This window comes from Pituophis catenifer, unplaced genomic scaffold (assembly GCF_029215685.1).
Source record: "Pituophis catenifer annectens isolate HBS135680 unplaced genomic scaffold, rPitCat1.0.hap2 SCAF_5, whole genome shotgun sequence".
Lineage (NCBI taxonomy): Eukaryota > Metazoa > Chordata > Lepidosauria > Squamata > Colubridae > Pituophis > Pituophis catenifer.
This window is the reverse complement of record NW_027256885.1, coordinates 47,466,975-47,479,664: the sequence shown is the minus strand read 5'-3', so window position 1 is coordinate 47,479,664 and position 12,690 is coordinate 47,466,975.

The window sequence follows — 12,690 nt, the reverse complement described above, 5'->3', positions numbered from 1 at the left end:
AATAGAAATAGAAAATGCCTGGAGATACTGTAGCAAAAGAAAATTGGATGGTGTGGAGACATAAATTAAACATTCTAGATCAAGAAGAGCTAGCCCAAAAAATAAAAAGAACAAAACAGCACTATTTTGAGAATGCAAATAAATCGGGCAGGTGGCTGGCCTATAAATTAAAAAAGGAAAATGAAAAAGGGACAATCCAGATATTAGAAGATGCGGAGGGAAATCTCTTAAATAAAGAAGAAGATAAATTAGAAAGAGCGAGAAAGTACTATGAATCCCTATACAAAGAAGAGGAGACCTCGGAGGAAAAAATAGATCAATACTTGGCAAAGGCGGAGCTCCCGCAAATAACGGAGGAAGAGAAGGAGATGCTAAACGCCAAGATAACAACCGAAGAATTCAAAAAAGCCCTTTCCAAACTCAAAAACAATAAATCACCTGGCCCAGACGGATTCCCAGGAGAAATATATAAAAAATTGGAAGAAATTCTACAACCCAAATTAATGGAAATTTTCAATGAGGTTTTGATGGGCTCAAAAATTCCTGACTCATGGAGGGAAGCTCATGTTACACTGCTGCCGAAAGAAGGTGCCGACCCAAAAAAAATCCAAAATTATAGACCGATCTCGCTTCTAAACACTGATTACAAACTGTTTATGTGTATAATGGCAGAAAGAACCAAAAAAATATTAAATAATTGGATTCATAAAGACCAAAATGGATTTCTCCTGGGACGACAAATTAGGGACAATTTGAGAATTGTACTAGATACACTAGAATACTATGAAGAACACCCAGAAAAGCAGTTGGCCTTAGTCTTTTTGGATGCCCAAAAGGCATTCGACAACCTAAATTGGAATTTCATGACCAAGCAAATTAAAATAATGGGATTTGGGCAAAACTTCGAAAAAATGATAAAAACTATCTATGACAATCAGAGGGCGAGCATTCTAGTAAATGGAGACAGGACAAGAATTTTTCAAATCAAGAAAGGAGTAAGGCAAGGCTGTCCCCTGTCACCGCTATTATTCATTTTGGCTCTGGAAGTTCTGCTACGAAACATTAGAAACAACGAGGAAATCAAAGGCCTAAGAATTAGAAAAGAGATTTATAAAACGCAAGCCTTTGCAGATGACGTGGCGCTAATATTAGAAGATCCATTAATATCTGGACAAAAAATATTAGAGGAATTGAGTAAATATGGAGAGGTGGCAGGCTTTAAATTGAACAAATCTAAAACTAAAATACTTACTAAGAACGTAACTGAGACGCAAAAGAAAGAGATAGAAGAAACTTTGGGCCTACAAGTTGTCCCAAAAATAAAATATTTAGGAATTTGGCTAACCAAAAAGTGTTCATCCCTAAAAGAAGACAATTATACACCATTAATTAATAAATTAAAACAAGATCTGGATAGATGGAAAAAGATCAAATTATCACTTATAGGCAAAATTGCAGCAATTAAGATGAACATCCTCCCCAAGATCTTATTTTTATATCAAAATTTACCAGTAATTCTAGAGAAATTTTTTTTTGCAGATTTAAATAAGACCGTTAGGGAATTTGTTTGGGAGGGAAAAAAATCAAGGATCTCACTTAAAATTCTACAGGAAAAAAGGAATGTGGGAGGACTTGGACTCCCAAATTGGGAAATGTATTACAGAGCAGCAAAGTTGATATGGATAAAGGATTGGATCACCTTGGAGAATAAGAGAATCTTAGTGCTAGAAGGACACGACCTACAGAAAGGGTGGCATGCATATCTATGGGACAAAGACAATAAAAAGAAAACCTATTTCCACAGGCATAAAATTAGGGACTCCCTAATACAAACGTGGGTGGGGATTAGGCAGAGATACTATTCAAAAGTCAAAAAAAAGGCTTTCCACGGTAGAGGCAATGATTTACCCCAACAGGTGGGGAATGGAGAAATTGTGCAGATATAAAGACATCGTCGATGGAGGGGGAAACATTAAATCAAATGAAGCTCTGAGAGACCAAGGTATAACTTTAGATTGGTGGATTTACCTGCAAATAAAATCAAGATACCAGAAAGACAAAGTTGAATATGGCTTAGAATTAGGATATAATGGATTAGACAAAATTTTGATGGGACCAGGGAAAAAAGCGTTGGCCAAGCTGTATAATTATTTATTAGATGAAGACAGAGATGAGGATATAATCAGAAACCAATTGAGAGCATGGGAGAGAAATATTGGACACAGTTTGAACTTTAATGAATGGGAAGAAGCCTGGAATAAAAATTATAAATTAACTAGAGCAGCCACGTATAAGGAAAATCATTACAAAATGCTTCATAGGTGGCATTTAGCACCTGCAAGACTAGCAAAGATGTTCCCCAATGCGCAGCCAAATTGTTGGAAATGTGGCCATGGTCATGGCACCTTCTTTCATATGTGGTGGACATGTCCTGAAGCAAAAAGGTACTGGAGCAAAATTCGGAAATGGTTGAAAGATATACTTAAAGAAGAAATCGATTTGAATCCAGAAATATTTCTCCTGGGAATGGTAAAGAAAGGGTATGGAAAGGAAAAGGTCCACCTCCTAATACACATAACTACAGCTGCCAGACTAGCATACGCTCAATACTGGAAAAAGAAAGACCTACCACCAGATGACCTTATAATTAATAAAATATTAGAGTGTGCAGAGATAAGTAAATTAACACACGAGATAAATGACGATGAAAATTCTGATTATGATACTGTGTGGGGAAGATGGTACGAATGGATAAATGATAGAATTAAGGAAGGAATAAAAGGTGCAGAAATTAATTAGAAATGTATAGTATAAATGACACCAGACACTTACTCATGTATATATGTATAAACACTGCGAATCCGATGTCAAACAGAATTGTTACTATATTTTATTTGTGTAAAAAAAAAATCAATAAAATTGTATTAAAAAAAAAAGAAATAGAAATCCTAGAAATAGAAATAATAAAATATAAAATACTAGAAATAGAAATAAAAAAATAGAAACAGAAATAATAGAAATAAAAAAATAGAAATACAAATAATAGAAATACAAATAAAAGAAATAGAAATTAAAAATAGAAATTAAAAATAGAAGTAGGAGAAATCGGAGAAATACAAGCAGAAATAGAAGAAATAGAAATAATAGAAATAATAGAAGTAGAAATAATAAAAATAGTCATCCTAGAAATAGAAATAATAAAAATATAAAATACTAGAAATAGAAATAAAAAATAGAAACAAAAGAAAGAGAAATGAAAGAGAAATGAAAGAAATAGAAACAGAAATAATAGAAATAGAAATAGAAATAAAAGAAATAGAAATAAAAGAAATAAAAGAAATTGTAATAATAAAAATAGAAATAAAATAATAAAAATAATAAAAATATAAATAATATAAATAATAAATAGAAATAGAAATAATAGAAATAAAAATAAACGAAAGTGAAAGAGAAATAAAGAAATAGAAATAATAGAAATAGAAATAATAGAAATACAAGTACAAATAGAAATCATAGAAATAGAAATAGAAATAATAGAAATAGTAATAATATAAATATAAATAATAGAAGTAGAAATAATATAAATAGAAATAATAGAAATAGAAATAGAAATAAAAAATAGAAAAAGAAATAGGAGAAATACAATTACAAATAGAAGAAATAGAAATAATAAAAATATAAAATACTAGAAATAGAAATAATAGAAATTGAAATAAAAGAACTAGAAATAATAGAAATAAAAATACTAAAAATAGAAAATACTAGAAATAGAAATAATAGAAATAATTAAATAGAAATAATAGATATAGAAATATTAGAAATAGAAATAGAAATTAAAGATATAGAAACAGAAATCATAGAAATAGAAATCATAGAAATATAGAAATAGAAATAAAAGAAAAAGAAATCATGAAAATAGAAATAGAAATCATAGAAATAGAAATAATTGAAATACTAGAAATAGAAATAATAGAAGTAGAATTAATAGAAGTAGAAATAATAGAAACAGAATTAATAGAAATAGAAATCATAGAAATCATAGAAATGGTAATAATAAAAATAGAAATCATAGAAATAGAAATAGAAATCAGAAATCATAGAAATAGAAATAGAAATAATTGAAATACAAGAAATAGAAATAATAGAAGTAGAAATAAAGAAATAGAAATACTAGAACTAGAAATAAAACAAATAGAAATAAAAATAATAGAAATAGAAATAATAGAAATAGAAATAAAAGAAATAGAAATAGAAATCATAGAAGTAGAAATAATAGAAATAGAAATCACAGAAATAGAAATAAAAATCACAGACATAGAAATCATAGAAATAGAAATAATTGAAATAGAAATCCTAGAAATAGAAATAATAAAAATATAAAATACTAGAAATAGAAATAAAAGAAATAGAAATAATAGAAATAGAAATAGAAATGATAGAAATAGAAATAGAAATCACAGAAATAGAAATAATAGAAATAGAAATAATAGATATAGAAATAATAGAAATAGAAATAGAAATAATAGAAATAGAAATAATAGAAACAGAAATAAAAATAATAGAAATAAAAATAGAAATAGGAGAAAGAGAAATAGAAGAAAGAGAAATTATAGAAATAGTAGAAATAGTAATAATTCAAATAATAGAAATATAAATAATAGAAATATAAATAATAGAAGTAGAAATAGTAGAAATAGAAATAAAAGAAATAGAAATAGAAATAAAAGAAATAGAAAAAGAAATAAAAGAAATAGAAATAAAAAATAGAAAAAGAAATTGGAGAAATACAATTACAAATAGAAGAAATAGAAATAATAGAAATAGAAATAATAGAAATAAAAATAATAAGAATAGAAATAATAGAAATAGAAACAATTAAATAGAAATAATAGAAATAGAAATAATAGAAATAATAGAAGTAGAATTAATAGAAGTAGAAATAATAGAAACAGAATTAATAGAAATAGAAATAATAGAAATGGTAATAATAAAAATAGAAATCATAGAAATAGAAAAAGAAATCATAGAAATCATTGAAATAGAAATAGAAATAATAGAAATAGAAATATAAATAATAGAAATAGAAATAATAGAAATAGAAATAATAGAAATAAAAAATAGAAATAGGAGAAATAGGAGAAATACAAATACAAATAGAAGAAATAGAAATTATAGAAACAGAAATAATTCAAATAATAGAAATATAAATAATAGAAGTAGAAATAATCGAATTACAAGTACAAATAGAAATAATATAAATAGAAATAAAAGAAATAGAAATAGAAATAATATAAATAGAAATAAAAGAAATAGAAATAATAGAAATAGAAATAATAGAAATAGAAATAATAAAAATAGAAATAAAAGAAAAAGAAATAATAGAAGTAGAAATAATAGAAATAGAAATAATAGAAACAGAATTAATAGTAATATAAATAGAAATCATAGAAATAGAAATAATAGAAGTAGAAGTAATGAAATAGTAATCCTAGAAATAGAAATAATAGAAATAGAAATAAAAGAAATAGAAATAGAAATAAAAGAAATAGAAATAGAAATAAAAAATAGAAATAGGAGAAATAGGAGAAATACAAATAGAAATAGAATCTTGGCTCTGTCTCTCATCTGGTCTGTATGGCGTCAAAAAGAACCAAACAACAAAGAAAGTGTGCAACATTTTAATGTCAGTCAATTAGCAATTCAGCCAGAAGAACAGAACAAGCCAGATCACGGAATCAAAGTCAGCGCTACACGCAGCCGCCGTGTAGCGCTATTTATTGCTTATTTGCCGTGATAACCACCATCCAGCACTTAAACTATAACCCCCCCATCAGCTGTTCGGCGGTAAGAATGTCGGCGCTTTCATGACATCATAAGGAGGTGACGACGTCGTCTCGGCTTCTGGGTGATGCGCCAAGCTCGCCAAGACTGCCTGCTGTGTATCATCAGGGCACACCATCGTCCGAACAAGCCGTCGTCTGAACAAGCGTCCAGATGGTCATCACTCCAACCTCTCCACCCCCCCAGCCGGGGCTCGACAGGCGGCTCCCCTCTACCAGGGGTCCACCTGTGGGAGGAAAAGTAGAGATATTAGTTACAGCAGATATAGTCCCTAGAGGCCCCGGTTTATCTGGATACTTGCGATGATACCGGTGTATTAGACGGGCAGCATGTACATCTGTTGCTGCCACCCAGGAGGACTGCGCTAACGGATATCCTTTCCATTGCACTAAGTATTGAAGCCTGCCCCTATGAAGACTGGAGTCTAATATTTTGTCTATTTCATACTGATCTGTGTGTACCGGGCCTAGCGGCCCAGATGAGTTGCTAATCTACAGTGATGGGTTTCAACAAGCTACTGTGAAACACAGGATGTATTTTACCCAATAAAGAGCCACAGTCACAGGATTAATTACACGGGTTATTGGGAAAGGGCCTAAGTACTTTGGGCCTAACTTTCTACTTGGTAATTTCAGCTTTAGATATTTGGTCGATAAATAAACTCAATCCCCCACCACAAATGGTTTTGGGTCTGCCCTCTTTTTATCAATATACGTCTTGTATTCGTCCGCTGCTTTTTGTAGAGCTATTTTGACTCCTGGCCATATACGGCGGATCTTGTCTGCCCAACCAGCCGGGGTGTCTGAGCTCGTGGATGGAGGTTCTACTCCTGGTATAGCTGGGAATTCTCTACCATATACTATGTGGAAGGGGGAAAGACCCGTGCTACGATGGGTTATGTTGTTGTAGGCAACCTCTGCAAATGGAGGGCGGTCAGACCAATCGGTTTGTTGATAAGAAATATAGCAACGGAGGTATCATTCTACAGCGGCGTTGGCTCATTCCGCTGCCCCATTGATGCTGGGATGGAAAGCAGAACTCAAACCCTGGGTAGATCCTATTCGGTGTATAAAGTACTTCCAGAATTTGGCAGTAAATTGGACTCCCCGGTCCAATATAATCCGCCTAGGTACTCCATGGAGGTGGTAGATGTGGTGGAGGAACATATCGGTCAATCGTCTTGCAGATGGTAAACCTCGGCAGGGCACAAAATGGGTTTGCTTCGAGAACAAATCCACCAATGTCCATATTGCCGTGTATCCATTACTGGCGGGGAGATCAACTATGAAATCCATAGCGAATCACTGGCCCTCACGGAGAGGGCTCGCAACTTAGGCATCCTCCTGGATGCACGGCTGTCTTTAGAAGAGCACATGATGGCCGTGGCCAGGGGGGCTTTTTATCAGGTTTGCCTGATACGCCAGTTGCGCCCCTTTCTGGATCGGGACTCCCTACGCACGGTCACTCAAGCACTTGTCACTTCCCGCCTGGACTACTGCAATGCTCTCTACATGGGGCTCCCCTTGGGGTGCACCCGGAGGCTGCAGTTAGTCCAGAATGCGGCCGCGCGGGGGATTATGGGAGCGATGGGGTGCTCACATATGACACCTCTCCTGCACAAGCTGCACTGGCTTCCTGTGGTCTTCCGGGTGCGCTTCAAGGTGTTGGTTCTCACCTTTAAAGCGCTCCATGGCTTAGGGCCGGGGTATCTGCGAGACCGCCTTCTGCCGCCAATAGCCTCCCACCGACCGGTTCGCTTGCACAGAGAGGGCCTTCTCAGGGTGCCATCGGCCAGACAGTGCCGGCTGGCGACCCCCAGGGGGAGAGCCTTCTCTGTGGCAGCACCTGCCCTCTGGAATGACCTACCCCCTGAGATACGCACGATATCAGACCTCCGGACTTTTCATCGGGCCCTGAAAACACACTTATTCCATCTAGCCCATCCTCTCAGTTTTAATTGAATTCGGTTTTAATTGGGTTGTTTTAAATTTTGGGCCGAAATTATTTAATTGTTTTTTAAACTGTTTTTAAATTTTATATGCTATGTTTTATCTCGGCTGTACACTGCCCTGAGTCCCGCAGGAGAAGGGTGGTATAGAAATAAAATAAAATAAAATAAATAAATAAATAAATAGCGATCTCCTCCCAAGGTCTGCTAGGATCAGCTACCAGTTGTAACAGTCCTATGGGCTTTCCTGACCATGGTTTCGACGCCGCACATATTGGACACCCTGTCAAGTAGCAAATCCCCTCGACACACACGTGATGAACCTGATGGCAAGAACCTTACCCATGCAGGGAAGGGGTGTTCAAGAATACATCCGGATTCAGCAACAAAGCACGGTGGAGGGGGGTGCGCGTCTAGGAAACACATTGATGGTGATAGATGACGGACGGAAACCAAGGGGGGGGAACCCAGGCACTCTGAAGCAAAAGCGGCGGCGACAGCTGATGACATCATTCACTGGCATTCTCAGCCTTCGAATGGGAGGGGCGGGAGCTGGCGGTATATTCAAAGATGCTACAGCTGTAAACTCATTTACAATGCCTATAAAACCACAGCAATTGAGCAGCCAGCTAACTCCATCTTTGAGCTGAAGTCACAGTGCCAGCATTTTCTGTAAGACCGTCGTGTTAACCGAGATTAAACCTTGGGTTGTATTAGCCAATTCCGTGTGTGTGTTGTGCTTTACCCAGCTTCGGACAAACGGTTCCTGGAACGCTGAGAGAAAGACGGAGTTACTCATGATTTCTTTGCTCTCCGTTGGGGCGGAACGACGACAGGCAGCTGATAGGAGCGATGGCAGAAGGGGCAACGGACGGAGCGTCTATGCCGGACTTGGAGGTGCTGGAGGGGGCTGAGAAGACAGAGGAAGGTGCGGAAGGGATGGTGGAGTGTGAATTGCTGGTAGTTCGCCCTAAACAGCGAGTGGCCCAAGCAGAAGAGAAGAAAGGGGCCCAGGACTCTTTGGGAGGAGAAAACGCTCCCACCTCTTCTGAACATTGGTGGCACAGTTCCACCTTACTTGGGAAGCAGGGTTTACGAGCACCAACCCCTCTCCCCTTGGGGGTGCAGTGTCAAGGCTGGAGGGAGAGACAGTGGGGAGATGAAGAGGAGGGAGATTGGAGTTATTCTGCTGGTCCTGGAGCTACCACGATGGATATATTAAGGGATAGATTCGGAGAAGCTAGTTTTAGAGACGCTCCCTCCTGGCAACCATGGGCACCTGGAGCAGACACAGGGGCATGGCAAGGAGTGGGAAGGGGTTCATCGATGGGAGGCCCTTCCGAAACCAGATTCCGTCTCGCTAGCCCCAAATTGAGATTAGACCAGGCAAGATATTGCACCAGGGGAGAGGAGTCTGTAAACCCTGAATCAACATCTTCGCTGGGGGGAGCAATGAGAAGTGGGGCTCACCCTCAGGGACAAATCCAATGTGAGAGGGAGGGGGACCCAATAGGTAGGTCCCGGAACGGAACGGGTAGGAGAGCCCATGATGGTGATGGAACCGTTCGAGGCAGAGATCAAGGACCAATGTGGGTGCCAGGCATGTGGCCACCGCAGCTACCATGGGCCCCACCCCGGCTGCAAGCTACTTTTGATGGGAACTCTGAACGTGTAGCCCTTTTTCTCAGTCAGGTGATAAGTCATATGGACACCTATGGGCATTTTTACCCCTCTCAATGGGCAAGAGTAGTAGCTGTTACTACGGTCTTGACGGGTGAAGCAGCAGACTGGGTGGCTGGCTTGCATAATAAACACACTAGGGAGTTAGCTGACCTTGGGCCTTTCTTGGAGGCCCTTCGTGGACGGTTTGAAGATGATGCCTGTGCCCGGGCTGCTACCGAGGGGGAGTTGATGTTGTTGAGACAAAGGGGCCGTGCAGCGAAGGACTACGTACAGGAGTTCCGCAAAATAGCTGGACGATTGAGAGGCTGGCCCGAACGCATGTTAGTACATCAGTTCCACATGGGCCTTGATAGGGAATTACGGCAAGCCTGTGTGTACCGAGGATTGGGGACCAGCTTAGTGGAATGGTATAGGTCTGCAGTAGAGCTTGACATCGGCTTAAAAGAGTTTCGTCCCAACGTGGAAAAGCCAAGTCAACCCCGTAGACTGCCAGAGAGACCACCAGCAGGGCGGGGGGTGGGTAAACCCTACATACCGACGAATATCAAGCCAGCAAGCAATCAACAACGCACGTTTCGCTGTTTTCAATGTGACCAGGAGGGTCATCGAGCAGTGGACTGTCCCCTTCCCCACATTCGGGTGTCAACCCCGCAAGCAGCAGTGCCAGGGAGACGACCAAAGCCACAAGCACAAGTGACCCAGGAGAGGTCTCGAATAGCGGCCCAATCACCGGGCATTGAGCCGGAGGTACATGAGGGAGGCGGTTACCGTTCCAGACCAGCTTGATTACCAACCCAGATGGAAGCTGCAGAGGAAGAGGAGGAGGCAAAAGACCCTATGGTATGTGCTCCCATATGTCCTTTCATAATCCCGATGACGTTAAAAAATACCCAAACGGGTAAGGAGGTACAACAGGGAGTATTAATAGACACCGGGTGTTTGTTAAGGCGGTCGATAGTGGATAACCTGGGTCTTCGTATTGTTCAGTTGTGAAAGCCCATAGTGTTTGAACAAATGGACAGCTCAGTACTAGGAGGACAGCCAGCCACCCATGTCACTGAACCAGTATGACTTGAATTCGGACAACATTGGGAATTAATACGGTTTGTAGTGGTTGGGGCCATGATTGAGCCCCTCATTTTGGGACTCTCCTGGCTGGATAAATGGAAACCCACTATTTGGTGGGAGGATGGGTATCGTAAAGTAAGGATTGCAGTGGGTCCTGAACCCTTGGAGAGTACTCACGGAGCGGTTGGGAAGGAAATGCCTCTGCCACTTCCAGTAGGGGTTCCAGATATATACAGGGATTTGGTGCGAGTATTCAGTGAGAAGGAGTGTGAGTCCCTTCCACCTCATCGCAACACTGACTGTGCCATAGAATTAAAACTGGGTACCAGGCTTCCAAAGCCACGGATGTATTCGATGGCCCCTCATGAACTGAAAGAGTTAAGAAGCTATATTGATAAAAACCTCGCCAGAGGGTTTATTAAACCCAGTAGGTCTCATATGGCGGCACCAGTATTATTCAAGGAAAAGAAAGATGGTGGGTTGCGATTATGCGTTGATTTTAGAGTTTTGAATGCGGTTTGCATGGAGCCGCTATATCCGTTACCACTCATGACCAATTTGATGGCGGCCTTAGCAACTGGTAAGATTTTTACCAAACTAGACCTAAGAGAGGCATATTACAGGGTCCGTATCTGTGAAGGTGATGAGTGGAAGACCACCTTTAACTGTCCTCTCAGCAGTTATATGTTTCAAGTGATGCCGTTCGGTCTGCAGGGCGCCCCTGCTGTTTTTATGCAGCTTATCAACGAAGTGCTCCATGACCATTTGTATCGGGGCGTTCTTGTTTATTTAGATGATATCTTAATTTATTCTAATACGATGGAGGAACACGTACACCTAGTAAGACAAGTCCTGACTAAATTATTGAGGGCTCGACTGTTTGTGAAACTGTCAAAATGCGAGTTTCACAAAACAAAAATCGATTATTTGGGCTTTAGGATTACAGGTAAAGGTATAGAAATGGATCCCAACAAGGTTAGAGCAGTGTTGGAGTGGCAGGCACCGAGAACCCGGAAGCAGTTACAAAGCTTTCTGGGTTTTGCCAATTTTTTACAGGCAATTTATTCCATCTTTTGCCCAAATAGCTTTACCTCTGACTGATCTTTTGCGAACCAAACATTCCAAACCAGGAAAACCAAACCCACAGCCGTTCGTGTTGCAGGCCGATGCCAGTGACGTAGCGGTAGGAGCAGTATTATTACAGAAAGATAACCAAGGGGTGCTTCACCCCTGTGCGTATACCTCCCGAAAATTAACAACCACAGAACGGAATTGGACTGTATGGGAAAAGGAGGCTTATGCCATCAAATGGGCTCCAGCGGGCGGCCGCTGGAGCTTTGGACCGCGTCGTGCCTTTGCGGCCTCTGACCCGATGCCGATCTCAATTGGCTCCTTGGTTCTCTGAGGAGCTGAGAGAGATGAAGCATCGGAAAAGACGCCTAGAGAGCATTTGGAGGACTAGTCAATCCGATTCCGACTGGACACAGGTGAGGTCTTATATCAAGACCTACCTAGTGGCGATAAAAGCGGCAAAATCTAACCATTTTTCCGCTCTTATCGCATCTGCAGAGAACCGCCCAGCCGCCCTGTTTAGGGTGACCCACTCCCTTCTTCGGGGGGGAGTGCGGGAAGATCCCTTGCAGGGTCGTGCTGAGGATTTTGTGCAATTCCTGCATGATAAAGTCGCTCGGATTCGGGATGGCTTGGACTCCGATTGGATGAGTCCATGGGAGGAGACGAGGGCAGGTCTTGAGAATGTTATCTGGGAGGAGTTTGATCCTGTGGCTCCCGAGGATGTGGACAGGGTTCTGGGTAAGATTAGTGCCGCCACGTGTTTATTGGACCCGTGTCCCTCCTGGTTTGTACTGGCCTCCCGGGAGGTTACACGAGGCTGGCTCCAGGGGATTATAACTGCTTCTTTGAGCGAGGGTGCCTTTCCTGCCACCTTGAAAGAGGCGGTAGTGAGGCCCCTCCTCAAGAAGCCTTCCCTGGACCAGGCTGAATTAGCCAACTATTGTCCGGTCTCCAACCTTCGTTTTGTGGCGAAGGTTGTTGAGAGCGTGGTGGCACGACAGCTTCCCTGACACCTGGATGAAGTTATCTATCTGGACCCGTGCCAGTCGGGCTTCAGGCAGGGGCACAGCACAGAA